Genomic DNA, 12536 nt, shown 5'->3' on the forward strand with positions numbered 1-12536 from the left:
CTCCTACCCTCCAGAGCAGTCTACAGGTGATAGCAGCAGGGGACATGGGGAGATGTCCAGGTTCTGATGAGGGAACCAGGCTCTGGCATACAGCCACCAAGGCCCAGGCCAGGACAACAGACACACCACAAAACATTACTGAGACTGGAGAGAGAGAGAGAGAGAGAAGAAGAGAGAGAGAGAGAGAGAAGAGAGAGAGAGAGAACGAGAACGAGAACGAGAACATGAATTACTCTGTAAGGAGATTGTATCAAACACACAGGATGGTATTCAGAGATATATGGGAGGGATGGTGGTAGCTAAGGGATTAAAAACAAACAAAAGACAACTAAGTTATATTGAGAATTTACACTACCGTTCAAAAGTTTGGAGTCACTTAGAAATGTCCTTGTTTTTGAAAGAAAAACATTTTTTTTTTGGTCCATTAAAATAACATCAAATTGATCAGAAATACAGTGTAGACTTTGTTAATGTTGTACATGACTATTGTAGCTGGAAATAGCAGATTTTTAATGGAATTATCTACATATGCGTACAGAGGCCCATTATCAGCAACCATCACTCCTGTGTTCAATGGCACGTTGTGTTAGCTAATCCAAGTTTATCATTTTAAAAGGCTAATTGATCATTATAAAACCATTTTGCAATTATGTTAGCACAACTGAAAACAGCTGTCTTGATTAAAGAAGCAATAAAACTGGCCTCCTTCTTAGACTAGTTGAGTATCTGGAGCATCAGCATTTGTGGGTTCGATTACAGGCTCAAAATGGCCAGAAACAAAGACCTTTCTTCTGAAACTCGTCAGTCTATTCTTGTTCTGAGAAATGAAGGCTATTCAATGCGAGAAATTGCCAAGAAGCTGAAGATCTTGTACAACGCTGTGTACTACTCCCTTCACAGAACTGGCTCTAACCAGAATAGAAAGAGGAGTGGGAGGCGCCGGTGCACAACTGAGCAAGAGAAGTGCATTAGTGCATTAGAGTGTCTAGTTTGACAAGTGCATTAGAGTGTCTAGTTTGAGAAACAGACACCTCACAAGTCCTCAACTGGCAGCTTCATTAAATAGTACCCGCAAAACACCAGTCAGTGTAAACAGTGAAGAGGCGACTCCGGGATGCTGGCCTTCCAGGCAGAATTGCAAAGAAAAAGCCATATCTCAAATCAAATGTATTTGTCACATACAAATGGTCAGCAGATGTTAATGCAAGTGTAGCGAAATGCTTGTGCTTCTAGTTCCGACCATGCAGTAATATCTAACAAGTAATATAACCTAACAATTTCACAACAACTACCTTATACACACAAGTGTAAAGGAATGAATACGAATATGCACATAACAATATATAAATGAGTGATGGCCGAACGGCATAGGCAAGTTGCAGTAGATGTTATAGAGTACAGTATATACATATAGGATTAGTAATGTAGGGTATCTGACAGTTCAATAAAAATATAAGATTAAGATGGGCAAAAAAATAGAAGGCCAGCATCCCGGAGTCACCTCTTCACTGTTGACGTTGAGACTGGTGTTTTGTGTGTAGAGCGCCTTGACAGGAGTGTGGCGAGGCACAGATCTGGGGAAGGGTACCAACATTTTTTTGCAGCATTGAAGATTCCCAAAAACACGGTGGCCTCCATCATTCTTAAATGGAAGAAGCTTGGAACCACCAAGACTCTTCCTAGAGCTGGCCGCCCGGCCAAACTGAGCAATCAGGGAGAAGAGCCTTGGTCAGGGAGGTGACCAAGAACCCATTGGTCGCGCTGACAGAGCTCTAGAGTTCCTCTCTAGAGAAGGGAGAACCTTCCAGAAGGACAACCATCTCTGCAGCACTCCACCAATCAGGCCTTTACGGGTAGAGTGGCCAGACAGAAGCAACTCCTCAGTAAAAGGCACATGACAGCCCGCTTGGAGTTTGCCAAACGGCACCTAAAGATTTTCAGACCATGAGAAACAAGATTCACTGGTCTGATGAATCCAAGATAGAACTCTTTGGCCTGAATGCCAAGCGTCACGTCTGGAGGAAACCTGGCACCATCCCTATGGCGAAGCATGGTGGTGGCAGAATCATGCTGTTGGGATGTTTTTCAGCGGCAGGGACTGGGAGACTAGTCAGGATCGAGGCAAAGATGAACGGAGCAAAGTACAGAGAGATCCTTGATGAAAACCTGCTCCAGAGCTCTCAGAGCCTCAGACTGGAACGAAGGTTCACCTTCCAACAGGACAATGACCCTAAGCACACAGCCAAGACAAAGCAGGAGTGGCTTCGGGACTAGTCTCTGAATGTCCTTGAGTGGCCCAGCCACTTAAACCTGATTGAATATCTCTGGAGAGACCTGAAAATAGCTGTGCAGCAATGCTCCCCATCCAACCTGACAGAGCTTGAGAGGATTTGCAGAGAAGAATGGGAGAAACTCCCTAAATACAGGTGTGTCAAGCTTGTAGCGTCATTCCCAAGAAGACTGAGTAAAGGGTCTGAATACTTATGTAAATGTTATATTTCCGTTTTTACTTTTAATAAATTAGCAAACATTTCTAAAAAACTATTTTATCTTTGTCATTATGGGGTATTGTGCGTAAATTGATGAGGAAAATGTTTTATTTAATCAATTTTAGAATAAGGCTGTAACGTAACAAAATGTGGAAAAAGTCAAGGGGTCTGAATACTTTCCGAAGGCACTGTATATTTATATTTAGAAAAAAATATGTGGGGGATTAGAAATGACGCAGACACAACGAATTGCAAAWCTTGCTGAAGCTGGGGACTTACAGTTGAAGTCGGAAGTTTACATACACCTTAGCCAAATACATTTAAACTCAGTTCTTCACAATTCCTGACATTTAATCCAAGTAAAAATTCCCTATCTTAGGTCAGTTAGGATCAACCACTTTATTTGAAGAATGTGAAATGTCAGAATAATAGTAGAGAGAATGATTTATTTAAGCTTTTATTTCTTTCATCACATTCCCAGTGGGTCAGAAGTATACATACACTCAATTAGTATTTGGAAGCATTGCCTTTAAATTCTTTAACTTGGGTCAAACATTTTGGGTAGCCTTTCACAAGCTTCCCACAATAAGTTGGGTAAATCTTGGCCCATTTCTCCTGACAGAGCTGGTGTAACTGAGTCAGGTTTGTAGGCCTCTTTGCTCGCACACGCTTTTTCAGTTCTGTCCACAAATCTTCTATAGGATTAAGGTCAGGACTTTGTAATGGCCATTCCAATACTTTGACTTTGTTGTCCTTAAGCCATTTTGCCACAACTTTGGAAGTATGCTTGGGGTCATTGTCCATTTGGAAGACGCATTTGCGACCAAGCTTTGACTTCCTAATTGTCGTCTTGAGATGTTGCTTCAATATATTCAAATAGTTTTCCATCCTCATGATGCCATCTATTTTGTGAAGTGCACCAGTCCTCCCTGCAGCAAAGCACACCCACAACATGATGATGCCACCCCTGTGCTTCACGGTTGGGATGGTGTTCTTCGGCTTGCAAGCCTCCCCCTTTTTCCTCCAAACATAACGATGGCCATTATGGCCAAAAAGTTATATTTTTGTTTCATCAGACCAGAGGACATTTCTCCAAAAAGTACAATCTTTGTCCCAATGTGCAATTGAAAACAGTAGTCTGGCTTTTTTATGGCGGTTTTGGAGCAGTGGCTTCTTCCTTGTTGAGCGGTCTTTCAGGTTATGTCGATAGAGGACTCATTTTACTGTGGATGTAAATACTTTTGTACCTGTTTCCTCCAGCATCTTCACAAGGTCCTTTGCTGTTGTCTGGGAAGAAGACAGAACGTGTTTCCTTCCTGAGCGGTATGATGGCTGCGTGGTACCACGGTGTTTATACTTGCGTTCTATTGTTTGTACAGATGAACTTGGTACCTTCAGGCATTTGGAAATTGTTCCCAAGGATGAACCAGACTTGTGGAGGTCTACAATTTTTTTTCTGAGGTCTTGGCTGATTTCTTTTGATTTTCCCATGATATCAAGCAGAGGCACTGAGTTTGAAGGTAGGCCTTGAAATACATCCACAGGTACACCTCCAATTGACTCAAATGATGTCAATTAGCCTATTCTTCTAAAGCCATGACATAATTTTCTGGAATTTTCTAAGCTGTTTAAAGGCACAGTCAACTTAGTGTATGTAAACTTCTGACCCACTGGAATTGTGATACAGTGAATTATAAATGAAATAATCTATGTGTAAGCAATTGTTGGTAGATGTCCTAACCGACTTGCCAAAACTATAATTTGTTAACAAGAAATTTGTGGAGTGGTTTAAAAACTAGTTTTAATGACTCCAACCTAAGTGTATGTAAACTTCCGACTTCAACTGTATATTGATGGAAGCTACAATCTATCTGCGATATTAAAGCTGATCTACCCCCTAAAACAAAAACAACACAAACACACAGAGACACATGTAGTACCTGGTGAAGATAGTCCTACATCTGTACAGATGAGGACATAGGTCTGCAGGACGGTCTGTGGCAGAGTGACCACCAGCGCCTCCAACAGGCGGAGAGCTGAAACGTCAGCCTGCTGCATTATCTCACTACACTGATCCTCTCTAGTGGACGTCATAGTCTCCCATAACCTGGAACACAACAACACAGGGTCAGAGAGAGTGTTCTCGTTTCATCGTTGACCTCTAAACCCCGGACCTCTAACGCCAAAGAGGGTACTACAGTGGTACGTTACCTTCTAAAGATGCCCAGGTGCAGGATGTGAGTCCATTTTAGGTCTTTGCTACGTATACGTCCATCCGCCTGGTACCACAGCCAACTGAGCAACTGGGGACCCCACCCAGGGAGGAGGAACAAGGCCGTAAGCCCCGCCCAGTGGGCATAGCAATAGTTATGCCCCACCCACAGGTAGTACACAAAACAGTAGATCACTGTGGACACACACACAGGTAGATCATTAGAGATGATACAGGACATCTACACACACATACACACACTGTATTTTCTAGTGTAATGGCAGCTGGTCTTTACATAATGTGACAATGATGGGCACTGTTTGGTACTTAGGTCAACATAAAACACTGGACACACCTGGTAACAAACTGGACACACCTGGTACCAAACTGGACACACCTGGTACCAAACAGGACACACCGGGTACCAAACAGGACACACCTGGTACCAAACTGGACACACCTGGTACTTAAAAAGTACACACCGGGTACCAACAGGACACACCTGGTACCAAACTGGAACACCCCTGGTACCAAACAGGACACACGGGTACCAAACAGGACACACCGGGTACCAACGACGGACACACCTGGTACCAAACAGGACACACCGGGTACCAAACAGGACACACCTGGTACCAAAATTGTCCATAACACCCAAGACACAGAGAAGGCTAATTAAAAACGTAATCAATATGTAATTATCTAACGAATGTGTATGTATTTTCCCAAACGGCAAGTGTGATAAGCAGTAGAACAGTGAGGAGTTTCAACATCTGTGTGTGTATGTGTATGTGTGTGTGTGTGTGTGTGTGTATTTGTGTTGTGTGTGTGTGTGTGTGTGTGTTGTGTGTGTGTGTGGTGGGTGTGTGTGGTGTGTGTGTGTGGTGTGTATGTGTGTGTGTGTGTGTGTGTGTGTGACCTCTATCATGACTATAGGCTGAGGACAGGGTTGGGCCCGGGTGATGCTGCTGCTGTCTCTTATCTCTAATAGGCTACAAAATGCACGCGCCTCCTGCCTCTAAAGAACCACTTACTGAACGATGCGGTGCTCTATGTCCGCCTCTCCCTTTCCTCTCCACCCCCCCCCCCCCCCCCCCCTCGTTCTCTCTCCCTGTCCCAGTAATATTAACCATCTGCCGGAGCAGCCCGACCAGTAGAGGAGAGTAGGGTCCGCCCATTCCCCTATCCATTTATGGCATACAGAAAAAGGCGCTCGAATATGACAGAAATGCGCCACTTTTCTACGAGCATGACTTTAGCTACAGCAAAAATGTTGTCCGCGGCTGATGTTGCATGTTTTCATAACACCATAACACCTACATCGACACTAGTAATGCACGCACCTATAAAGATTGTAATGCATCTGAAAATGCAGATTAAAATTAAAATACTTTGGGAAATATCAATGAAACCGTCATGCAACCTTCCCCAGTTTAACACTGTACTGTTATGATTGTAGCCTAGGTGTGGTGAGAGAATACAGGCCTATCTCCATCACTGGAGGGGTGTGCGTGTGCGTTTAGGCAGTGATACTTACGCGCAGTCCGCTCAGCCACAATGAGAAATGCAGTAAATGCGAAGACGCAAACATGGCAGCAGGCCACGCACGAGCCTCCCCGAATGGCCATGGCCCCGGCCGTGGTGTATTGTCTCATCACGGAGATGTAGAATCTTGATCTGCAATGCTGCGATGAATCCCACGCAGCAGTATTGACTCGTCCGTTCCAAGGTAGGGTACCCCTGTGCTCTGCTCCGTTATCCCTTGGAGACTGCTTCTGACGTCATGGCCTCGCATTAAAGCCACAGTCTGTGATTTTGTTTCAGTAATTTTCAACTGATGAATCAAATTGGTACAACATGCCTTTTATTAGATAGTCAATACATTATTAGTCTCCTGTATTAGAATAACATATTATTATCCTGATGGTTACCAAATAACTAAGAATATTACCAAAGATTTGTGCTATCACTCTATTGTTTAAGAGACCAAAAAATTATGTCGGCTGTAACTTCAAGGTTTTCATGTCCCTCTCGTTACCAGTGGTGGAAAAATAACTCAATTGTCATATTTGAGTAAAAGTAAAGATACCTTTTAATAGAAAAATACTCAAGTAAAAGTGAAAGTCACCCAGTAAAATACTACTTGAGTAAAAGTCTAATAGTATTTGTTTTAAAATATACTTAAGTAAAAGTAAATGGAAATGCTAAAATGTATAGTATCAAAAGAAAAAGTATAAATCATTTCAACTTCCTTATATTAAGCAAACCAGACGGCACCATTTTCTTGTTTTTATTTATTTACGGATAGCAAGGGGCAACACTCCAACACTCAGACATCATTTACAAACCAAGCATTTGTGTTTAGTGAGTTTGCCAGATCAGAGGCAGTAGGGATGACCAGGGATGTTCTCCTGATAATTGGACCATTTTCCTGTCAAAATGTAATACGTTTGGGTGTCAGGGAAAATACATGTAGTAAAAAGTACATTATTTTCTTTAGGAATGTATTGAAGTAAAAGTAAAAATTGCCATAAATATAAATAGTAAAGTAAAGTACAGATACAAAAATAGTAAAGTACAAAAAAACTACTTAATTAAGTAGTACTTTAAAGTATTTTTACTCAAGTACTTTACACCACTGCTGATGACATGTCATTCCTTGACCACTACAGATAGAAATTGCTATTCATGGATCAAATTGTTAAATGATCTGTGCTGAATGCACATGAAGGAAAGGAGATGAGGAGACGAAGTCCCATTCATGCCTACTGCCAAGTTTTGGAGGGATGGGAAAAGTGTAGTATATTATAGTCAACAGCAGATGGCGGTATAAGCTCACAGGACAGACCTAACCAGAACAGAACATGACAGACCAGAACAAAACAGGAAATACCAGAACAGGACAGAACACACCAGAACAGGACAGACCAGAAACAGGCCCAGAAACAACAGACAGACCAGAACAAGACAGAAACAGAACAGAACAGGACAGACCAGAACAGACCAGAACAGGACAGACCAGAACAAGACACAGAACAGAACAGAACAGAACAGACCAGAAACAGGACAGACCAGAACAGGACAGAAACAACCCAGAACAGAACAGGGGACAGAAACAGGACAGAACAGACCAGAACAGGACAGACCAGAACAGACCAGAACAGGACAGGACAGACCAGAACAGACCAGAACAGAACAGGACAGACCCGACCAGAACAGACCAGACCAGAACAGAACAGACCAGACCAGAACAAGACAGCACAGACCAGAACAAGACAGCACAGACCAGACAAGACAGGACAGAACAGAACAGAGCAGGACAGACCAGAACAGACAGCACAGACCAGAACAGAGCAGGACAGAACAGAACAGAGCAGGACAGACCAGAACAAGACAGGACAGAACAGAACAGAGCAGGACAGAACAGAACAGAGCAGGACAGACCAGAACAAGAGCAGGACAGACAGACAGACCAGAACAAGACAGACAGAACAGAACAGAGCAGACAGACCAGAAACAAGACAGGACAGACAGTCAGAGCAGACAGAACAGACAGACCAGAACAGAGCAGCACATCATTTGCTTCTAGAGGGTTTTATTCTTCAATAATGGGTGTGCACCACCACACGTCACTTCAAAAGCAACCAGTACCGTAGAGAGTCTAGCTGCCGCTTCAGTGTTAGCAGAGCTGTAGAGAGTCTAGCTACCGCTTCAGTGTTAGCAGAGCTGTAGAGAGTCTAGCTACCGCTTCAGTGTTAGCAAGCCGTAGAGAGTCTAGCTACCGCTTCAGTGTTAGCAGAGCTGAAGAGAGTCTAGCTACCGCTTCAGTGTTAGCAGAGCTGAAGAGAGTCTAGCTACCGCTTCAGTGTTAGCAGAGCTGAAGAGAGTCAGCTACCGCTTCAGTGTTAGCAAGCTGAAGAGAGTCTAGCTACCGCTTCAGTGTTAGCAGAGCTGAAGAGAGTCTAGTACCGCTTCAGTGTTAGCAGAGCTGAAGAGAGTCTAGCTACCGCTTCAGTGTTAGCAGAGCTGAGAGAGTCTAGCTACCGCTTCATGTTAGCAGAGCTGAAGGAGTCTAGCTACCGCTTCAGTGTTAGCAGAGCTGAAGAGAGTCTAGCTACCGCTTCAGTGTTAGCAGAGCTGAAGGGACCAGGTGCAGCTGGGCTAAGTGCTAGCCCTGTCAACCTACTACAGAACTGACCTTGTTATAGGCTGAGCTGGGGCTAAGTGCTAGCCCGTCAACCTACTACAGAACTGACCTTGCTATAGGTGAGCTGGGGCTAAGTGCTAGCCCTGTCAACCTACTACAGAACTGACCTTGCTATAGGCTGAGCTGGGCTAAGTGCTAGCCCTGTCAACCTACTACAGAACGTACCTTGTTATAGCTGAGCTGGGGCTAAGTGCTAGCCCTGTCAACCTACTACAGAACTGACCTTGTTATAGGCTGAGCTGGGGCTAAGTGCTAGCCCTGTCAACCTACTACAGAACGTACCTTGCTATAGCTGAGCTGCTAAGTGCTAGCTCTGTCAACCTACTACAGAACTTACCTTGCTATAGGCTGAGCTGGGGCTAAGTGCTAGCCCTGTCAACCTACTACAGAACTACCTTGTTATAGGCTGAGCTGGGGCTAAGTGCTAGCCCTGTCAACCTACTACAGAACTGACCTTGTTATAGGCTGAGCTGGGCTAAGTGCTATCCCTGTCAACCTACTACAGAACTGACCTTGTTATAGGCTGAGCTGGGGCTAAGTGCTATCCCTGTCAACCTACTACAGAACTGACCTTGTATAGGCTGAGCTGGGGCTAAGTGCTAGCCCTGTCAACCTACTACAGAACTGACCTTGCTATAGGCTGAGCTGGGGCTAAGTGCTAGCCCTGTCAACCTACTACAGAACTGACCTTGTTATAGGGCTGAGCTGGGGCTAAGTGCTATCCCTGTTCAACCTACTACAGAACTGACCTTGTTATAGGCTGAGCTGGGCTAAGTGCTAGCCCTGTCAACCTACTACAGAACTGACCTTGTTAAGGCTGAGCTGGCGGCTAAGTGCTAGCCCTGTCAACCTACTACAGAACTTACCTTGTTATAGGCTGAGCTGGGGCTAAGTGCTAGCCCTGTCAACCTACTACAGAACTGTACCTTGTTATAGGCTGAGCTGGCTAAGTGCTAGCCCTGTCAACCTACTACAGAACGTACCTTGTTATAGGCTGAGCTGGGCTAAGTGCTAGCCCTGTCAACCTACTACAGAACTGTACCTTGTTATAGGCTGAGCTGGGGCTAAGTGCTAGCCCTGTCAACCTACTACAGAACTGACCTTGTTATAGGCTGAGCTGGGCTAAGTGCTATCCCTGTCAACCTACTACAGAACTGACCTTGTTATAAGCTGAGCTGGGGCTAAGTGCTACCTCCTGTCAACCTACACAGAACTGACCTTTGTTTAGCTGTAGCTGGGGCTAAGTGCTAGCCCTGTCAACCTACTACAGAACTGACTTGCTATAGGCTGAGCTGGGGCTAAGTGCTAGCCCTGTAACCTACTACAGAAACTGACCTTGTATTAGGCTGAGCTGGCTAAGTGCATCCCTGTCAACCTACTACAGAACTGACCTTGTTATAGGCTGAGCTGGGGCTAAGTGCTAGCCCTGTCAACCTACTACAGAACTTACCCGTTATAGGCTGAGCTGGGCTAAGTGCTAGCCTGGCAACCTACTACAGAACGTACCTTGTTATAGGCTGAGCTGGGCTAAGTGCTACTGTCAACCTTACTACAGAAACTGTACCTCTGTTAGTAGCCTGAGCTGGGGCAAGTGCTACCCTGTCAACCTACTACAGAACGTACCTTGTATAGGCTAGCTCGGGGCTAAGTGCTAGCCCTGTCAACCTACTACAGAACTGACCTTGCTATAGGCTGAGCTGGGGCTAAGTGCTAGCCCTGTCAACCTACTACAGAACTGACCTTGCTATAGGCTGACCTGGGGCTGAAGGGAACTACTCAGGAGCTGACTGGATTGGATTGGAGCACTGCCTCTGTCTGTAGTGACTAAGGATCCCTACTTAATACTCCTCTGCTGACAACCAACCACATATAGTTTTATAGTCACAGTCTCTCTGAGGAATGATTGTTGCTCCATCTTAAAAATACATAATAACATTTTCCCCTACAACAACCCTTAAAAACATCCCTGAGACAAACAAACAAAGTGTTGCTATTTTATAAAAATGAATTTATTTACAAAAGACAAGAGTGGATCAATTAAATACACATTAAGATTGAGTGAAGGCAAACATGAAATGTTTTAGTTAACAGGTTTTCTCTGTGGTCCTTGTCCTGGTAGTGAACCGTGCTGTGTATGACGGTGCCAGTCAGGTACAACGTAGTGCGGTACGTTCGGCTAGGAAATCAGAGTATTCCACAGAGGTGAATTGTGGGCCTTTGTCAACGGTGATGGGGATGGTGTCAGGAAGGTCACAGTGTATCCACAGGGTGGTGACATCATCCACCTCAGTATGTGAAAGGGGTCTGACCCCGGAGGAACCATCCTGGGCCACAATCAGGAGGCATTCTCATTCCCTACTTGCCCCATCACAGATCTACAAGCTGTGGGTTAAGTGGAGTCAGGTCATGGTTGCTCTTGGTCATTCCCTACTTGGTCTAATGGTCAAGACGTTGGTTTCTCCAATGGGGGACCCGGGTTCATATCCTGTCGTGACATCAGTCTGGTGTTCTCAGACACACCCATGGTTCTGTGGCCCAGTGTCATTGTACCCTCTCTCCCTGGCTAACAGTCCTGTGCTTCATGAGCCTCTCGATGCTACCTTGTCTAAAATTGTATATTATCCCTATCCTTCCTCTTTGTCCATTTGTCTGTCTATCCATTTCTTTTTCGCCCTGTTTTCTCTGTCCCTGTTAGTAGTATCTGTTGAGGCTGCGTGTGACAGTGTTGACGTCAGGATGTCCGTTCATCCAGATCTCTTGTATGATCCTCTCTCTCTCCTCAACCCTCTGAGCTCGCTCCAACTCTACAGACCAAAACACAACAAAACCAACAACATTAACTAAATAATGCACTGTATACTTAACAATAAAAAAACAACTAAGTACTGAAGAGTTTCCAACAAAATGTGTGTGTTTACCTTCTACGGACGTGAACATGCTAGTGTGCAGTAGCGTTCTCTCAAAGCGCCTCCGTCGTCGAGCCGATAGGTCAGAAGTCCCGTCGTCCCAGTCCACTGATTCGCTGTCTCCGCTCGTCTCTGTGGTTACGCCGGGATTGCTAGTGTTAGGGTTGCCAGGTCGGGGATGGTGGTGACAGTGATGGTCCCCATGGTGATGGTGGGGATGCCTGTTGCTATGCTGATGGTTATGTCGTCGTCGGTTACTGTAGTGACAGTCGGTGCGACAGTGTATCTGGACCACGAGGGCACAGAGGGTGAGGAGGAGACCCACACACACACCACTAACAAACACCAGAGTTACTCGCTCAGGCTGGTCTGAGACAAAAGAGAGAGAGATGAGAGAGAGAGAGGGGAGGAGGGAGAGAGGAGGAGGGAGAGAGAGAGGGAGGAAGAGAGAGAATGGAGGAGGGAGAGAGAGAGAGGAGGAGGGTGGTCTTTAATTCTATCTAGGAAGTGTGTGTTGGAACAACCTATCTGGCTACCCCCCCTCCCTGTCCGTCATACAACCTGAACTGGTTTTCTCTTCTGTCCTTCAGTCTATGAAATACACATGCGTCCCCACTAGCTGGAGAACAGGACATCATGTCTTGCTCTTCACTAGGTTCAAACCGAAGAGAGAGAGACAGAGGAAGCGGGCAGAGAGGAGAGACAGAGAGGAGGAGGAGGAG

The 12536-nt window shown here is 45.1% G+C and overlaps 2 pseudogenes; both read right to left on the bottom strand.

Annotated features, from left to right (window-relative positions):
• LOC111963088 (XK-related protein 5-like) overlaps positions 1–6449 on the bottom strand; it is a 13828-nt pseudogene extending 7379 nt beyond the window's left edge.
• Positions 6450–11401: 4952 nt separating this feature from the next.
• LOC111963089 (protein eva-1 homolog A pseudogene) lies at positions 11402–12214 on the bottom strand (annotated as a pseudogene).
• Between the last annotated feature and the right edge of the window lie 322 nt (positions 12215–12536).

The sequence above is a fragment of the Salvelinus sp. IW2-2015 genome, linkage group LG4q.2 (assembly GCF_002910315.2).
Source record: "Salvelinus sp. IW2-2015 linkage group LG4q.2, ASM291031v2, whole genome shotgun sequence".
NCBI lineage: Eukaryota > Metazoa > Chordata > Actinopteri > Salmoniformes > Salmonidae > Salvelinus > Salvelinus sp. IW2-2015.